Consider the following 13015-nt stretch of genomic DNA (forward strand, 5'->3'; position numbering starts at 1 on the left):
TGAGAGTGTTAGGGCCTTTTAAGGTCATAGGAGGGTTATGAATGTTTTGACTCAGACTCACGGATAAGTGGGAGCCAATGAAGGGTCTTGAGCAGCAGAGGATATGATGTGACTTACATTTTTAAAGGATTACTCTGGTAGTCACATGGAGAACATGACTGGAAGCTATATATATTCTGGGCTATCTATATTGAATTTATATAAGTTCCCAGCCCCTAGCTCCCTATCAGGACCACCCTTCTATTTTATGTGGTGTTGTTTTGTTTGTTTGATTTGTTTTAAACAAGTTTACTTAACATACTTGACATAATAGAAACTGCATGTATTTAAAGTGTACAAATTGGTAAGATTTGATATGTATATAAACCATCAGCATATCCAAGCTAGTGAAATATCCATTACACCCGTATTTTCTCATATGGTGTCCTTTTATTTTACTAATTGCATCACTCAGTTGCTGTTTCAAAAGTGGGGTGAGTTGGATGTTGTGTGGTGTAAAGGCAGTGGCCATTTGTTCTATATTCTTGCCAGGAACTTGGAGACCATCCCATATAACTGTTACGGTGGGTTTCCTTCCTCCTGTGCTTACTTTAGGAATACCTAGAAGGGTATTTATAGAGCCAATTTCAACTACTCCAAAACTTTCATTGCCTTTTGAAAGGTGTGGCCTACAGTTCTGAGCAGAAAGAGAGAGAGCAACCTATGTTTTATGTGGCAAATATTTCTTGCCAAGGTTGTTTGATGGAAGCACATCCAGCCGTTTGCAGCTATTTTGGTCCTGTTATAGGGAAAGTAAGCTATTTGGTTTGGAATTGCCTAGGTTTCTGACAGACAATTATAAGCCAATTAAAATGGATGAAAGATGTGGCAGAAAGAGGAATTTTTTTTCCCCCTGAGGAATAAAGACATTCCAACTACTTCATCATTACACTTGGCAATAATTCTCCCCCCACCCCCCCGAAGCTAATTAAGAAATGTGGGTGGGTTGTTTTTAACTTCCTTACTTCTACCATTGATTCTCCTCCCACCTCACCTCTCATCCCGGAGTAGCAATATATTTTCTTACTAGGTGAGGGAAAATTCCTAAATAAGTTAATAACATACCTTGCCAATATTACCTGCAGCACCTTGGAATTTCCTTTTGCAAAATGTGCTGCCTCTCCAAGTTCTTTCTCAGGCCCAGCCAGATAATGGCTTCTTCTTCTTCTTCTCTTACACGGCAATGACTCTGTAAGTATTTTGTGATGCTTATTATTACCCAAATAACTAAACGAGATTTATTTTCTCACGTTCAGATCCATCCATCCATTTACCTATACATTCATCTGTAAAAATGTTTGTTTAATAATTATTTACTGTACATCTATTGTATTAGTCAGGGTTCAGGAAACACATGGCACATACAAACTGGGTGATTTGAAAAAAGTTCATATATGGATGCTGTACAAAAAAAATTTTATATAGGGATGATATAGGAAACCTAGGAAAAATTAGTGTAGAAACCTGGATATAATAACAACAGGATTCATCACTACTCCTAGGCCTATAGGGGCAAGTGGGGAAAGTTTCTAGAACCAGAGACAAAGAGAGGGAAAAACTGACTAGACAGGGACCTTGGCCTCTGGAGGAGGGATGTAGCCAATCTATTACCGTATTTGCCGGCGTATAAGACGATTTTTTGGCCCTGAAAAATATGCCTCCAAGTGGGGGGTCGTCTTATACGCCAGGTACACTTCAGATAGACTGCCCATAGTGCTTGCCCCGTGCCATAGTGGCCTCCCGATGCCCGCCCACTTCATTCCACATACCGTTCAGGCATCAGCAGCGCTGCTGGGTGTATGCTCGGCTGTTATACGATTTTGCTGTTATGCAATTTTACCACACTCGCAAAATCGCACACAGCCGACCATACACCCAGTATGATAGCGCAAAATCGCGAATCGCGATACCATACTGGGTGTATGGTCAGAAGAGGGGGTAGTCTTATACGGCGAGTATATAACAAACTCTGTATTTTGAGTGGAAATGTTAGGGGGTCGTCTTATACACCCAGTCGTCTTATATGCCGGCAAATACGGTACCTTCCGCCAGGAAGAAGGCTAGGGAATAAATACCCTGACTTGACTCTTTCTGCTCTCCTTCCAAACTATTGCCATGTTCACCCTGGACAAAATTCATGGAGAAATAGGGCAAAAGGAAACCTATTAATGCCACTCACACAACTCAGCTTTTAGGGGACAGAGCCTATAGCAAAACCCTCCATACCCACTTTGTGACAAACAAAATATATTGAACTGTTTCCCAAGCAAATACAGTTAGGTATTTGATAGGCATGTCAAACACAACTGGTAGAAAATTGAGCTCTTTTGTTCCCACGAAGTTGCTATTCTCCTTCTATTACCCATCTGGGTGCTGGCATCTGCCAAGTCACCTAAATCAGAAACATTGGAGGCTTGGGCTTCATCCTATACTCTTCTTGTTGCTTAGCTCCTGCCCTTCCATCCTTGGTTATATCACCAAGAGCTGCTAATATACCCCTAAAATGACCTCAAACCCACATTCTCCTCTACATCCCTATGATTACCCTAGGATAGGCTTTTGCATCTTTTATCTGGTTTATTGCACAAGCAACCTGTCACTCTCTAATTCATCCCCACATTTCTACCAGAGTGAGTTTTCTAAAACATAATGCTTCTTACTTGTTTATTGTGTCTCTCCCACTAGAATATAAGCTCCATCTCTTGTTTACTACTCTATTCTCAGTACCTGTGTATGGCATCAAGTGGGTACTCAGCATTTGCTGAATTTGAATATGCCGTGTCACTTCTCTGCCTAACATCTCAGGGACTCCCATTGCATATAGAGTTATGTAATGATAAATATAATCGTCATTAATGTTGATAACTAATATTTACTGAGTACAGGGACGTGATTAATACGCACAACTATGAAGTAGGGAATATTACTAAATCCAGTTTATATCCGAAGAGACTGAAAGTCAGATAATTGACATAGTGAATGAGGACAAACTCAAAGAGCGGAACTGTAGGATGGAAGAAGCCTGCGTCTCCGAATCACTATATGATGGGCTACTATACAAACTCTTGATATTAAATGGTTATTGAGAAATACATTTCTGTTATGTTGAGCCTCTACTATTTGAACATTAGTAATACAATGATTTTTATGACAATTAACATATCATGACTAATGTAACTACTACTCAAGATGAATTTGTATGTCAAAAACCTATAAAGAATGACACAAAGAAAGACAGCCAACAAAATTAACATATGGGAGTTAACTTTCTTTGGTGTAAATAAAATAACTCCAAAGAGGTTAATAATATCCCCAAAGAGGTAAAAGAAGAAATGCTATCCATATAAATAATACATTATTAAAAGAAACCTTGGAAGAAAAATCAAGATGGAAATATGAAAATAATTAATTTTGAAATTCCAACATGGAATTTCAAATATAGCTATTGAACCATTAATCTACTGGAGGACATCTTGGTTGCTCCCAAGTTTGAGGATGTAAAGTACAGCATAAGGAATATACCGGGGGTGCCAAAAAAATGTATACAAGTGGACACTTTGGTCAATGTTGCTCAAGCAGTAGTTCATCATAATCAGAAGTGCTGGACGCTGATGGCAACCACTTTGAGCACCTCTTGTAATTGCAGAAGTCAAATGTGCATTGTATTCATCTTTTGTTATCAGTGTATACTGAGTATTACAATTTTAATACAGTTTTTCTTTCTTAAAATGTGTATTCATTTATTGGCACCCTCTATAGTTAATAATATTATAATATCTATGTATGGTGTCAGATGGGTACTAGATTTATGGAGCTGATCACTCCATAAGTTATATAAATATCTAGTCATTATATTGTACATCTAAAACTAATATAATATTGTGTGTAACTATAATTGAAAAATAATAAAAAAACTGTAAAAGAAAGAAATTAAAGAAAAAAAAGAATAGAAAAGAAAGCCACTTTGAGAGGCTATCATGATGCCTAGAGAAATGGTACTTAGAGAAGAAGTTATGTCTAAGCAAGAGTTCATGGGAAGAGGTTTTCTGATTTCTTTTATATCACTTAAACACTAATGTAAATAAAAATTGAGTTTAAATTATAATTATCATGGTTTAGAAAGAGCAAAACATGGTTTCTGGGATTCTAATAATTTTCAGCTTTTTTGAGTTTGGTGCCAGTTGCATAGATGTGCTCATTTTGTAAAAATACATCCAACTGTATATTTGCGATATGTATCCTTTTCTGTGTGTCTGTTGTACTTCAATAAAAAGTTCTAAGAATAATAAAGAGTAGTAAAAAATATTGTTCTGCAAGAAGAAAGGACTTATCTGAGGAATATGAAAATAGTATAACAAAAGATTGGCAAAACATTTTTTGGAAAAAAATATGGACACAAAAAGAAGTCTTGAATAATTGGAGAAATACCATGTATGTGGCAGTTCTCTTAAAATTAATCTGTAAATATATTATGATGCTGATTAAAATTTTCATAGCTTTTTAAAAAAAATGAAACTTGGCAAGATTACCAGATGGAAGAAGAACAGAGGAAAGCCAAGATAATTTGAAGAATGTGATTGCATTTGTCCTACCAGCTATTAAGACAAAATTTTAAACTGTTGCTATTAAAACAGTGTGGAAGGGCCGGCCGAGTGGCTCAGTTGGTTAAGAGTTTGCTTAAGAGCCCGAGCTCGCTCTGAGCAACAGGGTTGCTGATTCCCACATGGGCCAGTGAGCTTTGCCCAAGCTGTGCCCAAGCTGAGCTGCCAACAGGTGGCAGGATGGCTCAGCTGGTGAGAGCACGTGCTCCTAATAACAAGATTGCCTGTTGGATGGTGGGCTATGCCCACCTGTGGTTGGGACTGAACTCAGTACCTTGAGCTGAGCTGCCACCTGGATGGCTCAGTGGATAGAGCGTGCGCTCTTAACAGCAAGGTTGCCAGTTCAACTCCCGCATGAAAAAAACAAAAAAACAAAACAGTGTGGAACATGCCCAGGAATAGATGAGCATAACAATGGAACAAATTAGAAAGCTCAGAAACAGATCCAATAATTGATGGGAACTACATATGTAAGTAACACAGATGGTGTTTCATATCTGTAGAGAAAGAATGGTAGTAATATGAATATTTGTTAAATCTTTGTAGTATGCATTTATCTCTTATGTTATTCTTTGTACATACATTTGAACTTGGAGGAACATAGTAGGAAGTCTGAGACTTGTCATAGGCCAAGCTATTCTTTCATATCAATATTTAACAATAATCTGATATATTGATTTCTGCTTCTCTTATTCCTTGTTTTCTCTCTCAATTGATTGCAAACTCAAAAATAGGGGAGGAAGGAAATCATGATTAAGTATCAACTAAAACATTCTATGTAAAATGGGGATAATAGTATTACTACTGCAGTGAGTGCTGTGAGATTTAAATGAGTTAATACATGTCAAATGCCAAGAGCGGTCCTAGCTTAGTAAGTGTTAGCTATCAGAATGATCACACCACACTCCCTTGCTTGACATGCTATTTTGCATAACAGTGCCCTGGCCGGTTCTTATGAACCCCAGTCATTTCACACTTACAAATGATTTAGAGTAAGATGTAAATTCTAGAGTAACCCATGTCCTTCCCTGTTACCAGCTTTACATATTTCAAGGCAGGGAGCTGGGACCACGTAACCATAATTCATCCAGACAATGTAATAAATGTCACCACTGGTGCCCTGTGCCCATTAAGTTTCTTTCCTACCTCTGTGCTCCAAGTCACAGATCCACGCCAAACTATAAATAAATATTTTCATCCATACATGGTGTTTAGACCATCAAAGAAAATTTCCTTCTAGTAGTCATCACTTGTCTGAGTTACATATATGTCTTTTCCCCCTGGCTTTTGTTTGATGTTGTTGAAAATAATTTTCATTATTTTATTTATCACATTATATCATTCTATATAATATATATATATAATATACAATATATTCTATATAATATAGAATATTTCTAATACTTCACTATATTAGAAATAGTGAAGTAACTGAGGCCTTCTGAGAATCAACAGGAATAAGTTAATTTGACTCTTCCTTTCTCACTGAAGGTCAGAATTGTTGTGACATATCTATTAACTGTCATCTCGATGCCTGCGAGCACGTGTGGGGTTGAGAGCATTATTTGTATTGAGTTTTATTTCACTGCACTAGATATGTACCACACTATGCCTTGTTTCCTTAGCAACACCAATTGTGTTTTTCAAAAGTAACATATTCACTATTCCTTAGAGGACAATCTTCTTGGATACTATAATGTGTTCTCAACAAGTAAAATGATTGGAAATAGATCATAGAGTCTATCTATCTATCTATCTATCTATACACACACAGAGGGTGCAAAAAATGTATACATAATTTAAGAAAGGAAAAAACAACATTAAAATTGTAATACAATGAATGACACTAGCATTCATTTAAATAACTCCATCTGTTGAGCGAACATCATACTACACATTGCTACCATAATTCAGTTCAACTTTGAAAGGTGATACATAGATAACATCTCTTAAAATGTGTACATTATTTTGACACCACCAGTGTGTGTGTGTGTGTGTGTGTGTGTGTGTATGTGCGTATGTGTGTGTGTGTGTGGAAAGAGAGAGACTGATATGTCCATGAAATTGGTTACAAAGATACATAAAATATAGTCTTTGACCTCAATTGTCACAGAAACCTAGTAAGAGATATATAAAAAAAATTGAAATATGTTCAAGGTATACATTTAGTACAAAGTAGGAAGTGATTTTGTTTTCAAGAGACACCAGACATAGCTTGACAGAGAATCCAGAGATGATGAGAAGGTTTTAAAAGAGAAATAGAAGTTCATTAAGTAGACTGAATCAGAAAGCACACCATGTTCAAAAGTATTGAATTATGCAATAATATACTGTTTCTGAAAATTAAAAGACTGTTCATATATTCAATATACTAACCATAAATGCAGATATGTATATTTAAAATATAAATATTCCACATATACCTTGTACAGGTTAACTTACTGCATAAAAAATTACCCCCAAGACTCAGTGGCTAAAAACAACAGTCATTTATTACTGCTTGTATGTCTGCAAGTCCAGAGGAAACCTGCTGACAACTATCTAGGCTGGGTTCAGGTGGGGCAACTTGGCTCTGTTTCTCATTCTCCTGCAGCCAGCGGGCTGTCTGAGCACGTCCTTCTCATGGTGAAGGCAGATGTGTAAGAGGGCAAAGTGGAAACACTAAAGCTTCTCAAAACCTAGGCTCTGTGCCAGTATACTGCCATTTCTATCATCTGTCATTGTCCCAGGCAAGTTCCATGGCCAAATCTCAAGTCCAGGGACAGGGAAGTACACACCACCTTTGATGAGGCCATGGCAAGAATGTGTGTGCTGGAATGGTTGAAGAATCAAGGCTATTAATAGACTGCTTTATATCTCCAGGTAATTGCTGGAGCTGACAGCAGGAGACACCGAGGGAGGTCTGTTACTAAAAGACCCATCTAAAGGAGAACATTTATACTAGAAACCCCAGGCCAGGGAAAACTGTTATACTCAGGCATGGGTATGAGTTCTGAGATTCCTGACAGTCAAAAGGAAAAAAAAAAAAGTTTCTTTGCAAAAGGACAAAGAAAATAAAATGTCTGAGAAAAGGAAGAGTACCAGTTTGTGAAAACTAAATTCATACAAATATATCTAACTCACCAACATATTTATTCTATGTGCATGTATTGCCATGCATTCTGTGTGATTAAAAAATGTACTGTTATGTATAATAAGATAAATTCTTGATCTGGATAATCTTGTATGTGTCCATGATTCATTCTTATTCATTCATTCATATTCTCTCTCCCTCTCTCTCTCTCTCTCTCTCTCTCTCTCTCCCTCTCTCTCTCTCTCTCCTTCCCTCCCTCCCTCAAAAGTTGAGTAACCTTTTTGTGAAGGGTCTTTGTTAATAGTAAGGAATGGACCATCACTTTTATCTTTAAGGAGAACTCTATTTTTCAGCCAAGAGAGACTAGACAAAGATTATCAGGCAGATTTTTTCCCATCTCTAGGGTCTAACTGAATGGCAAAGAAGTCTGGTACTTAAGCCAGGTTGTCTGCCAACATTTCACTTTCTTCACTTGCTATTAGTTGCCTGGTCACAAGGAAAAAGCAAAACAGTCTTCTGTAAAATCTGGACCTTTTATCTGCCAATTTAATAAATATTTCAGTCTATCTGTTGCCTCACATCCTGTGTGAGCTGGTATGAGAACCAGTTTTATATGAAAACAGATATGCCAGTTTGGTTATTTTATATGAAAACAGATATGTGCCTTTGGGCTAATATCTGAAACAATGGTGATGCTTTATATGCATATGTTGTTTTTAACTTTCTCGAACAAGTGGCAACGCGGTGAGATTGAAAGGTTTGCGTCTGTGACGGCCTCTGATTGTATCCTAGTTACTTACTCTGTGTGAACTTGAAATATCCGTTAATATACTTGAATCTCAATTTCTTCATTTGTAAAAGCGATGACAATAATATCAAAGTGTGATTATAAGGATTAACATTGAGATTGTGTGTGTGTGTGTGTGTGTGTGTGTGTGTGTTAGCCAGGATCAGGGTGGTAGCACATATTAGGTATTGAATAGATGTTTGACCCCTTTCCCATATAAAGTCAGGAGGACTTTGCCTTCCTACCCATTCACTAAACACATGTCATATATGTCATATGACATATCAGACAAATTATTGGATCGTGGGAAAAGTCATGACATATTTTGTCTATGTTTTTCAAAGGTCATTTATTTATATAAAGAACAAAGATCAATCAATGATATAGGGCCCGTTTTGTTCGATAACCTTTTGCCATCTTTCAGTGAGCTTCATAATTCTTTGTTCATAGAAGGACCTGTCTTAATTTGGGAAACACTGAACAAGGTGCTGATTTACAGCCTCTTCTGAATTGAACATTATATCACGCGAGGAGTTTTGAAGAGAGCAAAACAAGTGGAAGTCTGACAGCACAAGGTCAGGAGAGTCTGGTGGGTGTGGCAACACATCCCATCCAAGCTCCGATAATTTTTCACAGGTGATCAAACTTGTGTGTGGTCTCGCTTTGTCATGATGGAACACAACTCCTTTATAATTAACAAGCTCTGGACATTTCTGGATGATGGATTCGTTCAAGCCGTCCAATTGCCGACCGTCCACATTTGAACTGATTGTTTGGTTCCTTGGTAGGAGCTCGAAAAACACACCTTTAAAATCCCACCACACTGAGAGCGTAACCTTCCTCTGATGAATGTTTGCTTTCGATGTTATTTGAGACAAATCATCATGTCGGGACCAAGATCGTTTGTGTACCACATTGTTGTAAACAATCCACGTCTCATCACCAGTTATCAGTCGCTTCAAAAAAGGATAGTTTTCCTCATGTTTAATGAGCATATTGCAGATGTTTATATGCGCCGTCAAATGAACTTGAGTTCATGCGGAACCCAACTATCAAGCTTGCTTATGTATCTCAGCTTCTTCACATGGTCATGAACACTTAATTGATGGATGTTCAATGTTTCTGCAATCTCTTGTGTCATGTAACATGGGTTTGACTCGATCAATGCCTTTTTCGTCATCAATTTCAGTGGGCCTCCCTGACCAAGGAGCATCGTTGAGATCAAAATCAACAGCACGGAATTTTGTGAACCATCGTTGGCACAGACATTCTTTTAGAGCATTGTCACCATAAACTTAATGCAACTTTTCACAAGCTTGATGCGTGTTCTTCCCTTTATGGAAGTGAAACAGTAAAATGTGGCAAAAATGCACAGTTTGGTCTTCCATCTTCAACTTATTGTAAAATATCCCAAACTCAACCAAATCACTCAATTTTTTTTAGAATGAAGCTAGAACTGTCAGCTGTCAAATGACATAGCAATATCATAGATGTGAATGACTCTAGTACTTCCAAAAATGAACTAGCGCCATCTGTTGCAAACATGTGTCATGACTTTTCTGATGACCCAATAGGTTTAGCAAATAAGAAAACTGAACTATAAAATAATCAAGTGAGTTTCCAGTGGTCACACAAGAGAAAGACTCAAGACTAGAAACCAGGTTGCCTGGTTCTCAATCTATTATTTATTCTATTACTTTACTCTCCGCTCATTTATTCACACATCCATTATTCATTTACACCCAATCTATACTAAACTCTGTGCTAGACATTGTATGTTTAAATAAGTTAAAGAAACTTGCCCTTGGCTAGCTTACAGTTAGAGGGGTACAAAGAGAGATAATCAATTATGTTATCTTGTATATTTGTAACAAATTAATAATTGTATTTAATAAGTCATGTTACATTACCTTTTATATTTGTAATAACTGTAATAAAGTTTATAACAGAGTATTTGGTAAAAGATCAAGGAGAAAAGAACTAAAGTGGTTTTGAAATAAGAACTGTTTCCACCGTTCTCTTTCCCAGAACTTCTTATGACCATTTCACTCAGTTGAGACCCGGATCTTAGTAAATGGCACACCTTTTGAAAGGGCCAAATTGACAATTGTCAGAAAGGGAATTTTGTATGTTAAATATATAGCAATAAGTTCAAGCTGTCATTGTTTTTTTGTTTTGTTTTGTTTTGTTTTAAGATTTTTATTGGGGAGTTGGGAGGATGGGAACAGCGCTGGGGAATTGGGGGAAGAGGAACAAACAAGTTGCTGTCGTTTTGTTCTTCAGTCTAGTTGTGGAGGATGTTGCTTCACTGGCCCAAGTTGGCACCATCATTGTGCTCTTCCCAGGCGAGGCAGATCAGGCGCCGGCTTCTGGACAGCCGCTCACTGCAGCTGCTGGCCGCTCACGCTGGCTGCTGGCTACACACGGTAGCCCATGGCAACCCACTGCCAGTGGCTGCATCCTATGCCGTCACGGATGACTCATGGCAGCCCAGCTCCAGGTTGAGCTGTTGTTCAGCATCTTAGCTGTAGAGGGCAGTGTCACTGGCCCTCATATGTGGGATCTGAACCAGGGCCCTCTGGCATCCCAAGCCAGTTCTTAACCATCACGCCACTCGGCTGGCCCCCGTCATTGGTTTTTAGAAGTTGTTTAGAATGGATGAACTTTAAAGATTTAATACTCCCCATTAACTGAAATAATGGGAAGAAAAAAATATTGTCAGGACAAATCTGGAAACACTTTGTCCCCTCTGCCTTAACTGCTCTCCCTTCTGCCTTCCCCAAATCCACCCTCCCTTCAGCTGACCTCTGCCCACTCATCCTTGATGTCTAAATTTAGGTGCTATCTTTTATAGGTAACCTTTTCTAGTCCTTGTGGGCTTTTAATTATTTATTTGACTACCTTAGAGTTATTTTGCATCTCAAATGGTTATAATCAAGGCTACCATGTACAGCTGGTTAGGCTTTGCACTAAACATTGTAATCTACGTGAATGACATCCCCAGTGTTGAGAAATATACAACCTACAGAGCTGTATGAGATGTTCCTGAATTAAATCAAGCAGAGACATTTCCTCTTTCCTCAAGTGCACCTCCACTTTTATTAAACTCTTTTAAAGAGGTAATTATGGGGAATATTATTTTTTAAATTACTGAAAATGTACACAGTAACAAACAAATTCATGCAGTAGAAACCAGTGTACACCTCTCTTATCTTCTGCTCTCTTAGGCTCCTCTTCAGACATAATCGCTATTAACTATTTCTTGTTTCTCTTTCTCCCCTGTACAGTGTTAAACAGCCTTTTCTGTTTTGTTAGTAATTAACCTTTGAAAATAAGCACCCAGCATGCCCCCATTTTTGTGTCATTTACAAATGTGGTTCCCTCTGGTTGGAATGCCCTTTCTTTCCTTGACGTTCTCGTAAACTCCACTGTGTGTAGCAGGTTTTTTTTTAATGGTGCGTTGCTCAGAAGCCATGCACCTCCTTGCCAATCAGTAGCCCACCTGCTGAGTCTCAATATGTCATCTGTGTGTGACATGAGGAGCACAATAGTGTGGGATTTCACTTACAATGGTTTATGTGGAATATCTGGAACATAGCAAGTGTTCAGAAAATGTCCATTCCTTCCTTTCCGCTCTAGTTTTATTTTCTGTCTTTAACTCCCATCCCTGAAGGAGAGACTCCCAACCCTTTCAGAATACTTACAGCTCAATATTTTAAAATCGTCATTTTTGCCTCAGTCATCTGATCTTTGGCCAAATGTACTAGAACTGAATACTCCAGATAATGACTCTGGTCTCCTTGTTCCTCTATCTAGATAGAAATGGTCTCAGAAAGAATAAAAGAACAGAGAAATAAAAAGCAATTCATATTTGGCATTAGGTTTCCATTTCCTTGAGGGAAAAAAGTTTGGTTCTCTTGGAGATTAAATACTTTATGGGAACACTGTGTCTTGAATGCTTTATCGTGTTCAACTCATTGGGGGCACATTAGAACATTGGGGGCACATAAAGAAATAGAACTCTTTAAATCGGAGAATATGAGCCAAATGGGGAGATCACTATCTTGAGCCTATTGGGATTCTCAGTAAGAAACCCTTCTGAATTGCAGCCCACCAATGAACCACACAAAGGGGCAGGGGCTGAAATAATTACATATCACACGGAAAAATTGAAAAACAGAAAGCATCAATAATGCAATTGGAATTCTACAGAAGAATTTTTTTATAAGCTGTGGCAAGCAGAGATATAAATACACATAGTTTTGAAATGATTCTTCTTATATACAATCTTTTAAAAATTACACTTGGGAGAAACCCATGTTTCTTTTGCTTCTGCTTGATTAGAACATATCCCAAAGGTGCTGTGTAGCCCCCAAACCCTTTCACAGAGAAGCTCTCACTTCCCAGTTCCAAACATCATCAATTTAACTTGGTTATTTTCCAAAGGTTTCACAATGTGTGTGGTTGTCTTTGGGTGCCTTGACATATAAACAAAATAAAAAAGTTTAATAATAT

Source organism: Hipposideros armiger, unplaced genomic scaffold (assembly GCF_001890085.2).
Source record: "Hipposideros armiger isolate ML-2016 unplaced genomic scaffold, ASM189008v1 scaffold_776, whole genome shotgun sequence".
Taxonomy (NCBI): domain Eukaryota; kingdom Metazoa; phylum Chordata; class Mammalia; order Chiroptera; family Hipposideridae; genus Hipposideros; species Hipposideros armiger.